Genomic DNA, 16,149 nt, shown 5'->3' with positions numbered 1-16,149 from the left:
ATGAAAATTTCTTTGTATAATCATGTATCAAAAAAAAAACAACAACAATCCGAGAATGTGAGATCCAGGGATAATCTTTGTCTTCTCTGTTTGGTAGATGAAATCAAATTGTAATTTAAGTTTCATGTATATACCATACATGTCTAAATTGAAATGTTGTGGGTTTGTGTAGTTAGCAGAATGTTATTTCCACTTGCCTTGCGAGCCAGGTCCATTGCACGTCGGATCCTCTCCTTTGATCCTGTTCATCCGTTCTGGGAGATGAGAGCACAGTCGAATGGAACAACGCGCTTGTGCCTGACAGATAGACGATGGGAACCATTGCAAGCGGCGCTTCTTTGATTCCTGCTGGGAATCAATTGTAACTTTACAACCTGCTTGATCTTGGTATCTATATCCTTATCGAACAAAGCGGTCACTCGCAAAAATTGGATAGCAATATACAGTGCAAAATTCGGTCTTCTCTAATGTACATGCTATCTTAGGTAGGAGGGCGGACAAAAAATTAGTTCCTGTCAATCAGCGGACATTCTGGACTAAGCAGACCTGTCCAGATCTCTAAACAAACACTGAATTCTTAATCAAACCTTCAATTAGCGAACATTCTGGACAAAACCGACCTCTCCAGATCTGTAAACAAACACTGAATCCTAATCACACCTTCAATCAGCGGACATTCTGAACAAAGCAGACCTCTCCAGATCTCTAAACCAACACCTAATCCTTAATCAAACCTCAATTAGCGAACATTCTGGACAAAACAGACCTCTCCAGATCTCTAAACAAACACTGAATCCTAATCACACCTTCAATCAGCGGACATTCTGGACAAAACAGACCTGTCCTGATCAGTAAAGAAACACTGAATTCTAATCACACCTTCAATCTGCGAACATTCTGGACAAAGCAGACCTCTCCAGGTCTCTAAAGAAACACCGAATCCTTAATCAAACCTTCAATCAGCGGACATTCTGGACAAATCAGACCTCTCCATATCTCTAAACAAACACTGAATCCTTAATCAAACATAATATCCTTTCATAATCTCGTGATAACATAAGGAGAAGCAAATGAATGAATTATCCTTAATGAGTTTAATTCATTCATTCCGGGCAAGTAAAATAGAAAGCGTTTCATGCTCTTATTTCATTCCTGTATGTCGACAATCACAGTATGCAGTACACATATTTGTCTTATACAAAAAATAATATGTGTTCACTGTAAGAAATACGTCACAGGCATTAAAATATATAAGCTTCATAGACGCTCAGGTCGACATGATGAGTGTTGGAGTGACAGAAATTTGATTTTATTTAAATGAAATTACATATTGTGATGCATCATGTTATCGGCATCCGAGTCATCCTTAATACTTCAAAACATAAACATGGTCACAGATAATAAATAAAGAGGAAAGATGATGTATTTAAAGTTATGGGAGAGGTTTGAGATCATTAGCGGACGCGTCTGGAATCCGAAATGTCTAAGAAAGTTATCACTTTAAGAGGAAAGAAAGCGTGTGTAATTTGGACCCTGAAACATAATTGCACTTTTAATCATATATATATATATATATATATATATATATATATATATATATATATATATATATATATATATATATATATATATATATATATATATATATATATATATATATATATATATATATATATATATATATATATATATATATATAACTACTCTCATTTTTCGCTGTTTGCATTGTAAGATCATACAGGTGAAGCCGTCTTCAAGGTCCCCCGTATTAACCAACATTACGCAATCACATATTTAAGCAGCCAATTTTCTACGTCCTGTAATGAAATGTATTGGAGCAATAAACGTCAATAAAGCACAGGTGGCCGTTTAGGACAGGTTTGAGTATGTATCTATTGGATACCAAAGTGAGCCTTGAAATCTTTTCAATTTTTTGTTGGGAAGTCATTCTTATTAAATCCTTGGCAAGAGCACATTCGTGGCTATTTATATGTTATTGATCTAAACAATTAACTTCTTTGCATGCCTATACATCTGCAAATAAAGATATGTATAAGCCCTTGTCATCACCAATCTAATTCTGAAAGAAAGCAACACACAAAACGCATTTTGAGCTGGCGGAAACATGCCTGAAAGAAGAACAATGAGTCGTATAATTTACAAGTCATTACCGCACATCCAATTGCTCTTGCTTATATTAATTCACGCGGAACGCTCTTTTTCTTCATGCATCGTTCTATTTAGAGTATAGAAAGTGTGTTAGCATCCCAAGGCCGTAGTCTTTTTTGACAATACTAGATAATCACATAGGCTCTTTTAAACGTATCTGCATTTTCCAAATCTTTCACACACCGTTCCGTTGCAATATATATATTTTTTTAAATCAACAAATGCACGGCATACCTTTTTCTGTGTATGTATTGTTGTGTATGTATTGTTAGTATCGGACCTGGGGTATACCATATTCGTTTGGGCCCTAAGAACATTATAACCAATCTCTGACAAAATTAGCAGTTCTGGCATTCGAGTCATCAGCGAGTAAAAATAGAACTAGTGTTACATTTTCCATTTCAGAAAACGTCCCATCTCAGCTATATGACTTCTCAAACACCCGAACGTAGTAAGTTACTCAAAAAGTGAATGAGCACCTTGTCATTCCAATGAATAAGTAAAATAATTCTTTTAAAATTTTATCTGAACACAACTACAGACTCTGGTCATAAATTCCCAAAAAATGAATAATTGTTTACCAATCCTGTATATGTATTTTACTTGACCTATGCCGCAATAGAGTTTTCTAGAAAATCCCATTTTCCTATTGGATAACTTTACCAAACTGTAAACAATTTCGCATCCAGAACCATCTAAGCTTGTAAAAGAGATTAGTACTTGAACTAAAATTTTAGTCAATATCTTATTTACTTCTTTCAATCATGATATAATTCAAGTAAGCAAAAATGTAATTTTCAGAGTCCTTAATCACGGACATGATAAATGTTGTTGTTGTTGTTGTTGTTGTTGTGGGGTTTAACGCCATTTTTCAGCACATGATAGGCTATACATGGCGGCCAGTATTGATGGTGGAGGAAGAACCCGGGAAAATCACGGAAAGAACCACCGACCCACGAGAAGCTACTGGCAAGCTTTCTCACATCATGATAAATGTCAGGTACACAATATATGTTAACATTAGATCAACATAGTGTCAACTCGGGTATGCCCCACCCCAGTCTTGACGATAACATTTTTGTATATCACAGTCTTTAGCAGAACTGTATCAGCAATGGTAACTAACAAAAAGAGAATCACAAACAGAGCTGCTGTCTCTCTGCTGACACACAGTCTTGCGAGAGTAGGTTGTGTGATTCTAGCTGACGTCGAAATGCCTTTTTTAAATACGTCATACTGTTTTTTTTTTATTTTCGCTGAAAGGTTATGCTCACATCACTTTGGCGATTGAGAAACGTCTATGACGAACAGAGCAGACAGTTACATGTGTCTGTAACCGTTTTGGAAATGCGATTTTCAAAGGAATGTTTAAATCAGAAGTGGGCCTACGTTGGGGTGGGGTGGGGCGGAGCAGACGCACACATCAAGCCCCACATATAATTAAGTTAATCAAACAGAATGTTTTCTACGGCAAGCTTTCTTCACAGATAGAGGGCTAAAATTATGCATCGGAAACGCTCATAATGCAGGAGAACCCTGGTGCTTTAACCACCAGCCCCGCACCGATAGAGTTTTATCCCTTGCCTAGTTTTTACGCTCTCGATAATTGACCTTTAGGCTATATTTGTTTTTTGAATATCCCTCACTGTTGATAGGATTTCAAGTTATGCGCTTTTTTATCATCATTTGTTTTCTAATAAAATCGACTACACTTGATTTATCCTTGCGTTACTCGTACACAGAAGTTTAGAAATGTGCCGTGAGGTTATTTTTACAATTTTGTGCCGTTATATGTCAAAATCAAACATTCGCTGATTTTATTGATGGTAAAATATTGTGACTCATTGATTATTTTTTAACCACTTGCAGTTACCCATCAAGCATCCAGGCCGGATAAACACTTGTAAATATCCATTAGGTATCAGACACGATGTACACTTGTAAATATCCATCAGACATCCAGTCACGATTAGCAAATGCAAACATGCGTCAGACATCCAGGAACATGAACAATGTAATGAACATGAATTAGAACTTCATCGCCTCTACCGCCATCGTTCCATCAATTGCACCGCTTTCTGTGCGATAGAGCAGGTGACCTCAACAGGATTCCGTACACCCTAAAGATGAAGATGTTGTTTACCTTGTTTCTTGAGAAAATTTAATATGAGAATAATGCTTGGTTTAATGTCGGTCAAGTGTTTTAATTATTGGGCTCGCGCGCACCTGCAGATATTATATTACATCACATAATCAAACAGAAAACGATCACATTTCCTTATTTTTAAATGCAGTAATCATCCCTCTTTACGTGCTCTTTGGATGAAGACCCGCGACGTCTCACGCTGTGCTGAGTATTAAATTCTCTGTTTAAAATATTTATATAAGAATTACTTTCCATATATAATGCTCCCGATAACAGAATTCAGAAGATAGATTAATCTTCCATGTCATTTCCCAGTTCACCATATATACTTGATATGTATGATTATTAGATACGCAACAAATGCTAAATCTTTCTCCTCCAGATATACAATTAATACTTTGATCACAATGATTGTTTGTGTGCTATAACTTTGCATGTTTCCAAGAAGCCATCAAAGTGGACTCAGTGCAACAGAATAGTCATGATGCGCCGTCCCACATTTTATGTGGCACAAGTTTTCCCTGTGATGCGTCTCGTGATAATGTTTCATTCCACTCTTAGAGCTTTTATTAGTGAGTAATGCATTTTGTCTTCAAACCGGACATTTTTTGTTAAGGAATTAATCATTTGTTAACTTTATTCGTGCTGTATTTGTCGTTTTAGAAATACTTAAACGTAGCTCTGTACCTTTTTTCTTCTAAAGCGTAAATCCCAAATTGGTAGTTTTACCTTGTGAATAGTTGTCTACTACTTTGACAAAGAGGTGTTCTAAACCCTAAACAACTAAACCCTTTACTAGCTTTTAAATAGCTCAGGGAACCCATATGACTAAAATTTAAAACATGAAGCTCTTTGACAAACAAACTGATGCAGCAGTAAGTTTTCCTGTTTCGTATTATGTGACTTATCTACAGCCGCCATTTGGATTTTAGTATATTTATTTCTTTATAATTGTACTGATAACCGTACTGATTTGAACTATGGCCGTTCAAGGCAGAATTTTATGATAAAAAGTAATTAAAATTGTACATATATTTCTAAAATGTGTTCGTGATGGTCTACAATTCATGTACACATTATTTTTCTTTCAGTTATAATTGGTCGACTACTATCCTCTGATGTTAGGTACATCTATAGTGCCTGTTTTATATTTGTCCATGACTGTAGATTGTAGTTATTATATAAACAAGAAATTGCATGGCTAAATTTTGTCCATGAGTGTAGACCATATTAAGAAAATGAGCTATAAATAGCTTGTTTACTTGATTATGACCTGAGAAGGTAAATGAACATGTGTAGAGTTTGAAGTAATTTTCCGATTGGATGGTAGAAGTATTGCGAAATATGTCAGTTGGGGATGTAATGTGGCATATGTCAAGTAGAAATGTTTTGTAACATGGAGTCGTGGGGATGTATATAAAAAAGGATTAAGGACAGAGTCATTCCAATTCTTTTTTTCTCTTTAATTTAGATTATAGCCTTTTTAGTTCTTTTCAGTTATAATTTGAGAGGATGTATTCATTTGAATTATTCAGTGGAATTATAAGGTATTGACTTTTGTGCAAAATATTATTTTGGGATTATTGTTGAATTCTTTAAAAGATATTCTGGATAAATATCATTGTGAATTATTAAGACTATTCGCATATCCAGACTATGGGTACATCAGACTTTTGGTACATCAGCACATTAAAGACCTGGGATTTATCGGGAACTCTCTACATTTTGAGCTGTGCTATAACTTTTATGACTATTTCGGACATAAATCACAATATTGTACGTTCCTCTTCACTTTGATTTATAAATTAGAGACCTAACATGTTTGTTAGAATTTTGCAAAACTTGTTTAGTTTTTCTTTTCTGTTCCTTAGTTACAACAATATAGACTTAACACGACACAGTCATGACAGGTCACAATCTAAAATTAATTAACAATAATGAAGAATTAATTATATTAATAATAATTAATTTCACAATAATGAATTACAAAGATCAATAGTGCTCTCTGAGAAAGAATCGACCTCTTGTGCTGTGTATGTTTTTCTTTCTGAAGCAAATAATAAAATCCTCTTTTATACATAAGACAACATCAAGAAAGAAAGCAGGTTAAATAATGTATATTAATCACCTTTCAATGAACGTACTTAGTTTACAAATTTTACATTTGCTCATTTATGCACACGGGATTGGGCTACAACTTCTTACAACATTAGATAAAACCTTCATCACACAATATTGATATAGAAATTAATCAAACATGACAAGCGGCAAAAACAAAGATGAAAATGACAACAGTAACAACAGCAACAAATACGGTGTGCTGAAAATTAAAGGATAACGGTTCTAGAAAAGGAAAAAAGCGAAGAGAGATATCTACAACTCCGCCGCCGTGATTAGTTACGTCTAACGAGTTTATGGCATCCATCAAATTTAATATTTATTATCACCCTTGCCCAGAGAACTATTAACAGGAGTCTCCGTTGGAACAATTATTTCAAATTCATTGAATTGATAAGAGAGACATTAAATCTTATTTCGGATAGTTCTACTATTTAAGTGGAATAAAGATACTGCCAATGAATTAGTTTTCATGTAGTACACGTGTCGAAAATAAAGTAATATTGATTACTGCTTAGCTTTAATGCAGTCAATCAAATAGGAATGTGTGACTTTTGAACGCAATACGTTTTCTGGTTTCGTATAGGGAGACTTAATCTACATCCGCTTATATATCCCTTTATAATTACGGAACAATTATTTTGATGATAATTGTACATTGTAAAGTGTCGAATTTTTAATTGTATTAAAAATTAAAGTTGAATGCGTTTAGCATTAAATTTTATCAAATTTAAGCCGGTAAAGTCTTTGTGAAGAGTCCCTTCGACCTTTCTTCCTCCCCCCCCCCCCACATCAGTGTTAAACTTGAAAGGCTAGCATCTACGACTCATTGAGATTTGAACAGGGCATCACAACGCTGTCTCGAGAAAGTAAACATCTGAGCTACCAACCATAACCGCTTGATAGGAACCAATGTCAAATTATCATTTTCAAAGGGAAATTGATATGCAACATAGTTCAGAGATTCTAGGCTATCCAAAATCTGACGAAAGAAATTACTATCTTGGGAAAATTTAGCAACCGCTGCGTACAACTGGTCAGAGCAAATTAATGCGTACACTTTGGAAATAGTGTGAGTTTAAACTGACGACCTTGGTCGAAATTCTTTAGTCCGAATAATCATGAGAGAGGAGAAGTTTGGAACCGAGTAAGCCTAAAAAGAATAGTGCTTACCTCGTTAAACAAGAAAAGAGGACCAGCTGGCTGTCTTGTAAGAAAAGACAGGGTTAAGTGATAGGACGCACAATTTCTGAAACAGCATTGTACGCAATTTTAGTTTTTTACGTAATTTTCTAGTTTTGATTGTTTTGTGCAAATGTGTTTGACATGACTATGATCCAATTTATGTATCGTTTATTCAATTTCATGGAAATCTGTTGATGCTAGAGTTGTTATGCAATTTATCTATTTAATTTTAGTTACTAGTTCATTGATTTAATAGACGATTGCATGCTATCCAAATTTTCATATGAGTAGGATTTCATAGGGTTATAAGAAATAATTTCCTTTGTCTGTTAGGACGATACTGATTATCGTGAGCTAACGACAATCGCATATTTATATCTCATTTTGTATTGTCTAAATAATCTTGCAAGATAGGGATTGCTCTGAGCTAGAATTTTGTGAATTTTAAGCAATAGTAATCGAGCATGTGGTAGCGTAGGTAAAGATATAAAGTAAGGTTAAATACACCGCTCACTTGTTAATTTATGGTCGTTCGCGGTGAAGCGAGAGTGATGATCTATCGACTTAGTTCAGTATTTATGCAGTGTTCAGATAGTAGTTATGCTTCTGAAAAACGTTAGTGAGGGAATCTTATGTATGTATAGAAAGTGGTACGTATAGAGATAATGGGGGGTAGATTTGTCCTTAAGGGAAACATCTTTCTGGGAGAGACAAGACAGTCCGAAGACGGAAGTCAGAAGTTCGGAAATAGATGACATGTTCAGAATAAAAGACTATGAAATCCAGGAACAGATGAAGCGTTCAGAATAGGAATACCAAAGAATAGGAAGACGTGATTCACGGGTCATAAGAGGAAGGTGACGCAATCAGTCGTGGATATTGCGCTCTTTTCGCCACTCGTTACTATGAATAAATAAATCCAAATTAGACACTGCTATTAAATTATGTTGACATAACTTAGACTGAATTCGAGTTGCCGCTATTAATTGTTATTGATTATATTTTATTTTATTTTTTTTTTGGTCTAAGGGGGCTCAGATTGCATTATTTCTTCTCAGTAGTCTTGCTCAGTTCTCTATCTATCCACTCACCGGGCTACAAAATCGAAGGAGGTCATCCTCTAGATAACGCCAGCCAAATCTAATTAACCACCCCAAATACATAAAGGACGATGTTATTTACTCATATCAACACTATCTTTTGGTAACTGTGCAGTTGCATTTTTTAGATGCTAGGTTAACAGTCCACAGAAGTGTGCCCCAGAGAGAGAGAGCAGTAATAGAGATAAAGCAGCTAAACGGCAAAATATTTATTCCTGTGGTCACATCAACCAGTATACTCGCAACCCTAATGCATATGTAATGAAGGCGTACATGAAAGTTAGAATACCCCATTATTTTACGCAGGAAGTCAGCAATGACGCATAATGCAATATATTCAAGATGTTGTGTTTCACAAAGCATTGAAAAAATGGCAGTTTTAATAATTGTTTAACATTTATCCTGTGCATTAAATCATATATATCCGTATTTTTAGAGAAATATGCAGAAATAATTTAACCGTGTCTCAATTTACGGTCATGTTAGACTCTCCCGTTCGCTCTTGCTTTCTTGAAATATGGGGAATACAATTTTACGTGTTCTATACACTTTTGGCTGGATACTGCTCTCTGAATCCAAAGGTGTCTTCCTCAAATGGAAATCATTTTTTGTTACTATTGCTCTATCAGGTCAGTATGCAAACTTTGAAACGCTTGGACGAATCTTTCTCGGTGTAAACTTATAAATTTGATGCACTCGGTGTAATTTTATTTATGCTTGTGCATTTTTGACCTTCAGATTTGTTTTGCATAATTCCTGAACTTTAGTCACGCAGTTTTCCTCTTTTCTTCTGGGATATTAATAAACAGCACAATATCTTGCACTGACCAAACGTGAGAGCCATTGACGTTAAGGCTTTATGGAATATTGTTACATTTGACAATGTATCTAACTTTTAAATTACATCATACGCAGAAAAGAGAGAAAGCTAACCTGAAGCTTCCGTCCATGCGCTTAGGAGTTCATCAGCAGACTGATGTGATCTCTATTGACTGTCAACATTGCTCGATGGAATGGTGAGCGATGTTAATATATCGAACCAGATGACATCCAAAATGTTTGCCATGGCCATACTATAACTTGGAACTCCGTCAAAATCTTAGACAGAGAACAAACCGACGCTGAACAGGAACGGGGGCCGTTACAACCTGTCACATATCTGGAACAATCTGTTAGCATCGCTCACCATTCCATCGAGCGATGTTGACAGTCAGTAGACATTACATCAGTCTGCTGACAGTGTGAAACTGTCACTTCGATTCTGTCAACCTTTAGCTCGATGTTTTCGAGTTACTTTGGGTTTGCTTCCATTTTGAACAATGTCTGTAAAATCTGCTCAGGTGGATTACTGGTTACCTGCTCACCTTGTCTTGGTGGTTCTATATTTGTACAATCGTCTGATATATTGGATTCATAAAGCTTTCTTTTTTATCATATATTAATTATATATGAGGTTCAAAAAATCTTAAGAAGAACTCTTATGAATCTACAAAGTACACATAAAACGTACATTTCTGTACACGGGAAAGTGCATCTGTTCACTTGAAAGGAATGATGGCAATATACCTGTAACAAAACCTCCATCTTAGTAGTCTTTGATTTTAAGTTTTCATCTTGCCGATGAAGTAAGGGGGTTGTGATCTCTAAACACAATAATCGAAGAAGGAGCTGAACTAATGTAAACTTCAAAGTGTTGTAATGCCAATTGTCAATATCAAAGTCAAATATTCCTTCTAGATTGTTGAATAATGTTTTTGGTGCTTATTTAATTTCTTAGAAAAAAAGCGTACTAGATTATCAACACCGTTTTCGTCTTCTTGAATCAATACTGCTCCAATCACAAAATTACTTGTATCAAAAGAGAGTTTGAATGACTGGCTAAAATGTGGAGCTGTAAGAACTGGCGCGCTTTTAAGTATGGCTTTTAACTTATCAAAAGCCATCTGACATTTTTCAGCTCAAATAAACTTCTTTTTATTTGTTTTTATTTGTCAATAAATTTGTCAGGGGTTCAGCAATTATGTAAAAATTGGAACAAAATTTCCGATAGTATCCAGCCATACGTAAATCGTAAGTTGCCTTTTACTAACAGGCAGCGGGAATTCAGAGATAGCCTTGACCATAGCATCTATAGGTTTAACGTGTCCGTGTCCCACGATATGTTCTAGAAATGTTACACTAGCATGGCCGAACAAACTTTTGATAAATTTGAGTCAAACACGCATCTGTGAGTGTGTCCGAATTGTTGCTATATGTTCTTTCCAGGTGTCATTGTAGATGATGACTTCATCGATGCAAGCATCACAATAATCTAGACCAGAGGTAATCATATTCATTAGACGTTTAAAAGTTATTGGTGAAAGTCCATCTGGAATCACGACTGCAGTAGATTCCTTTGATCTTTCCGTCAGTGGAATTTGCCAAAATCCTTTCAGAAGGTCATTTGGTGACATACTTGTCATTTCCTATTTTATCAACAAAGTCATCCATTCTTGGTAATGGAAATGAATCTATTTTAGTTCACCTTCCTTTAAATCAGTGTACATACGGAAGGTTTTCTCTGGTTTCGGAACAAGTACACATGGTGAACTTCAGAACTTTACTGGGATCTATAAAATCATTCTCCAGCAAATACTGAATTTATTTCTTCAAGTATTCCTGTTTGAGAGGGTTCATACTGTATGGACGTTGTTTCACAGGTTTGGAATTTACAACTTCAACGTCATCGAAACTTGTATTTGTTCTTCTAGAAACGTCTGGAAACATGTCCTCATATTCAAATAATAAATTTTTCTTTTTGTTGTTGCAAATGTGAAAGTTTCTGGTCAAATCATTAATAATTTCTGAATTCCGACGATTTATCACTCCAAAAACAGTAGAGTTCGATTGCACTCCTTCACTAAAATCTTAACTCAGTGGGACAGGTGCAACTAAATTAACTGCATGTTTAACCTTGTTATCTCTCTCAATATACTCATTTAACATGTTTATGTAGCAAAGTTGTTTTGTTTTTGCCTCCTATGAGTATTTATGATGTAATGTAAATCACTCACTTTCTTTTCAACTGCGAAGGGACCATAACACCTGGCCTGAAGAGGAATGTGTGGTACGGGCAAGAGAGCCAGAACTTCATGACCAGGCTGAAAACTCCTTTCTTTTATATTTTTATCATACCTTAATTTCATTTTTGACTGAATAGAGTGCAGATTATCTCTTGTTATCTCACAAGCCCTTGACAACGTATACTTAAAATTAGAAACATAATCTAGAAGACTGATTTCGCCATCTTCATTAGAAAGAAGATTCTCTTTCATCAACTTCAATGGTCCATGCACAGTGTGTCCAAAAACTAGTTCAGAGGGACTGAATCCTAAAGATTCTTGAACTGATTCCTAACAGCAAACAGTAGTAAATGAATGCCTTCATCCCAATCTCTACTCGTATCAAAACAATATGATCGAACCATATTTTTCAAAGTCTGATGAAATCTTTCTAAACCCCCTTGGCTCTCAGGATGATAGGGAGAAGATTTGAATTGTTCGATGCCTAATTCGTACATAACTTGCTGGAAAATGCCAGATATGAAATTTTACCCTTGATCAAATTGGACAGATTTGGGAAGGTCAAATTAAGAAAAGAAAAAAAAACGATCAAAGCTTTTATTATGGTTTTAGATTTAATATTCCTCATAGGAATTGCCTCTGGAAACCATGTTGATGTACACACACATATATACACACATATATAATGCCTTAGCTCCATGTTTACATAGTTCCGGTAAGTAATCTGCATAATTACCTTCGAATGGAGATAATGTAGCTATATTAATTTTCTTATTAATTTTGGGGGCCCCGAGTGGCCGAGTGGTCTAAAGCGCTTTCCGTGACGGATCACTGCCATCTCATCTCTGTCTGCGGCGGCTCGAGTCTCGGATTCGGCTAATGTGGGTATGTGAGAAAGCTTGCCAGTAGCTTCTCGTGGGTCGGTGGTTCTTTCCGGGGTTTTCCCGGGTTCTTCCTCCACCATTAATACTGGCCGCCATGTATAGCCTATCGTGTGCTGAAAAATGGCGTTAAACCCTACAACAACAACAACAACAACTTATTAATTTTCTAGAACTGGTTCCATACCCGAAGTGTTAAGCTCTTCCTCATTTTATATCTTTTCGATTACCTTTGGTCATTAAATATTATTGGTGATTTAATCGTAATTTGCCACATGTGGGTCCATTTTTTCTTATTTTTGTTTGTTGTAAGTTGTGTATCCTTTCGTTAAGTCGGTCAATATTTAAATTTTAAAAAAACAATGTTATTCCACTTACAGAAAGCCGAACAAATACACACATTTTCGCGGTATTTTGCAAGACGACGTACTGTCTATACTCGTTTATAAGTCATTTCAAACTGCAAACATCAAAGATCCTGATCTGCCATAGTATAATCACCTGCAGTTCAGGGTCTGTTATGTTTGTTCTACCGATGACTCAATGCAAACTACTCAGATCCATATCTATCTGCGCATTATGCGATGGCAGATCTGGGTCTGCATTTTGCAGTTGGGCTCGTCATATAAACGGGTGTATACGGGACGCCTCATGCTCATCATCCATAGGCCAGGTAATAACAATTGTCTCCCTAATGTACTTCACGCTGATTTGGAGAAAAGGCAGACTAAGTAATGTCTCCACAATGTGTAAAGAATTAATGTTTTCATTTAGTCTGACAATTGTTATGCCACATAGAATGAACTCTAGGGAAGAACGTACCTACTTTGTCATTGTGGTCGACAGCGTGCATACCACTGCACCATTAAATAATAAAATTATATGTATGAATCTTGACAAGGATTTGAATTCCTATGGAGTTCCATGTAGTGTGATGGTTATCAACATGCAGAACTAAAGATAGATTAACTTTCACCCAACGATCTTATCACGTCCGTAATGAGCTTCCTTTATGGCACGAGTCGTGCAATGCAGTGAGATAGGGCGGGTGAGCTATTTCACGACGGTAAAAGAATGCACAATCATCTGCCATTAGCTCGCAAAGCATGCGGACGTAAAACAATAAATACAAATTGCATGCAAGTTACAGAAGTGTACGCAAATTTAGTTTCTTTTAACAACACTTTTCGGTCTTTATTTACAAGACCAATATTTGTCTAGCTTTATTTGGATCATTTGGTAGTATTGTCTCCTTGATGGGTTTGTTTGGATGTTCTCCAACGTGACACCTGTTCGAACAAGCTGATCTTTTTATGTTCACCAGCACAAGTACATATCACTTGAGAAAAGACAACAATAGCACTTGGTAGACATTAGTGAGGCATGACTACGTTAGGTTGCAGATCAATGTCTTGCTAGTTTCTATTCCGGAAAATGCAGACCCGTCCACCTTACCTAAAAATGGTATAGTAGTTTCTTCTGTTCTGTCACTCCAGTTTCCTCCATCATACCAAATCGACATCCACTCACTCCCACCCCCGTCGGTATAGTAAATACAGAAATCCCCACGCCTTGAACATATGATCAATATTTGGAAATGTTGGTTTAATCACTTTTCCTACTCCGTGGGGTTTTCCGTTAACTACTGCAGAAAACCACTGGATACAGCTATCTCTCATATGACATTATATTTGACTAAACTTATATTCAGTATAACTTGATTACTGCATATATTTCATCAAACATTTTGATTGCGTTTAAGTTTACGATTGATTTTAGACAGAGGCACTGAGAGAAGCCCCAATCACGCCCCAAAAAACAAAAAATTATTCGTCTTACAGTACCATTGACTGGCAATCTGACTGTGCGTTTTTGTTAAATAGGGTAGACGTTAACGATATAGCAGGTTTTATTCATTAATAAGTCCCAATAGCTCGACAATTTCAGAGATAAACAAAATTAATTGATTTTTACTTAAATACCTATCCATTAACCTTAAATGTGAAAGACTATTTTTTCTTTTATCTTTTTCTTACTAAGAAGTATCGATAAATTTGATGTATATTATTATAACCATTTCTAAAGCTGGCAGACGCAAAACACAGTATGAAGCCTCTCATTAGACTCTATAGATAGGATGAAGCCTCTCTTTAGGCTCTTGTTAGCCGGCACGCGTAGAACCACGTTGTAACAGAATAATATGATCGGCTGTAATCCAGGGTTTTCCCCTTGTTTAGATGAAGATTACATCAAACTGATTTCGATTAATAATTTAGTATGGTTGAAACTTTAATTGGTGAAACTTTATGTGTAATTTTGCACACGAGGGAGATGCCTGGTGTTAATAAACGATTTTTCCCTCTCCTGACCTATCCCTGAATGGCGCAAAATACAGAGAAATTATTTAGAGAAATTTATTGGTACTTCAGCACACATTTATTTAAGAGTTGTGTCACAACGCGGTGAAATAACCAGCTTTGAGCTATGTGTTTTCCCAATTCAATAATATTCAAACATAGCATAGAAGCGTGCTGGTGGACAACACACATTTATGTTGATCTGTAGACTCCCTATGGTTCGCATGTTTATAATACTTAAAATTCTGTTTTGCAACTTCCCTGGTTGAGTTCTGTTATGCATCAATAATCAATTCCAGGAACATTATTATACGCTAAGCGGGGGGGGGGGGACAGATATCATGGAACAAAGGTAAGATGTACGATTATTTTGTACAATGGGTAACATCCTGGGATACATTTATATCTTGATATACAGTATTATAATAACATTCCTCTAGAAATACCTAAAAGTTATTTTGACCATAATAATCAAAAGATAATATAATATACCGTCTTGCAAAGTTATCGTCTGCGTGTTTTATTGTTATTTTTATTTACTTTTTATTGTTTTAATGTAATAACAGGAACATTTATTTTTAGATTCAAATATCATAACTATAATGAATGAGATGAAATTTTTCATTCCACAAAAGTATAAAAAAATAGGTTTGACAAGACGTTCACATTGACACGGTTTTGTGTTTCTAACCTAAATTGCCTTCTGCGAATGCCAACGTGAATAAAACGAATGTATAATTATGTAATTTTAGCAGTTAAATGTTATCATGAAACAACACGTGAGGAACAATATAGAGTAATTCTTTATTTGATATGTGTCAGCGTGAATACAAATATTTGATTTGACATTTCTTACGCCAGTCTAGTTTTAATTTGGGTTTTGGTTTGTGTGTATTTTTAAGGGGGTGATTTGGGGTGGTGGTGTCTATTTTGGTCATTTTGCATTTTGTAAAGTATTCCCAATTGAACCTAACACTTCTGAGATAATTGAGATAATTATATTCATCATTCACTTTCTTTTAAATAAGTGACCGTCTTCTGGATTATAGTCTGATATTTGAATATAAACTTAAAATGGTGTACACACTAAATCCGCAAAAATAACATGCGTTCCACATAATAAATTGATCA

The sequence above is a fragment of the Sinohyriopsis cumingii genome, chromosome 4 (assembly GCF_028554795.1).
Source record: "Sinohyriopsis cumingii isolate HCF-2022 chromosome 4, ASM2855479v2, whole genome shotgun sequence".
Taxonomy (NCBI): Eukaryota; Metazoa; Mollusca; class Bivalvia; order Unionida; family Unionidae; genus Sinohyriopsis; species Sinohyriopsis cumingii.
This window is presented reverse-complemented; position numbering follows the sequence as displayed.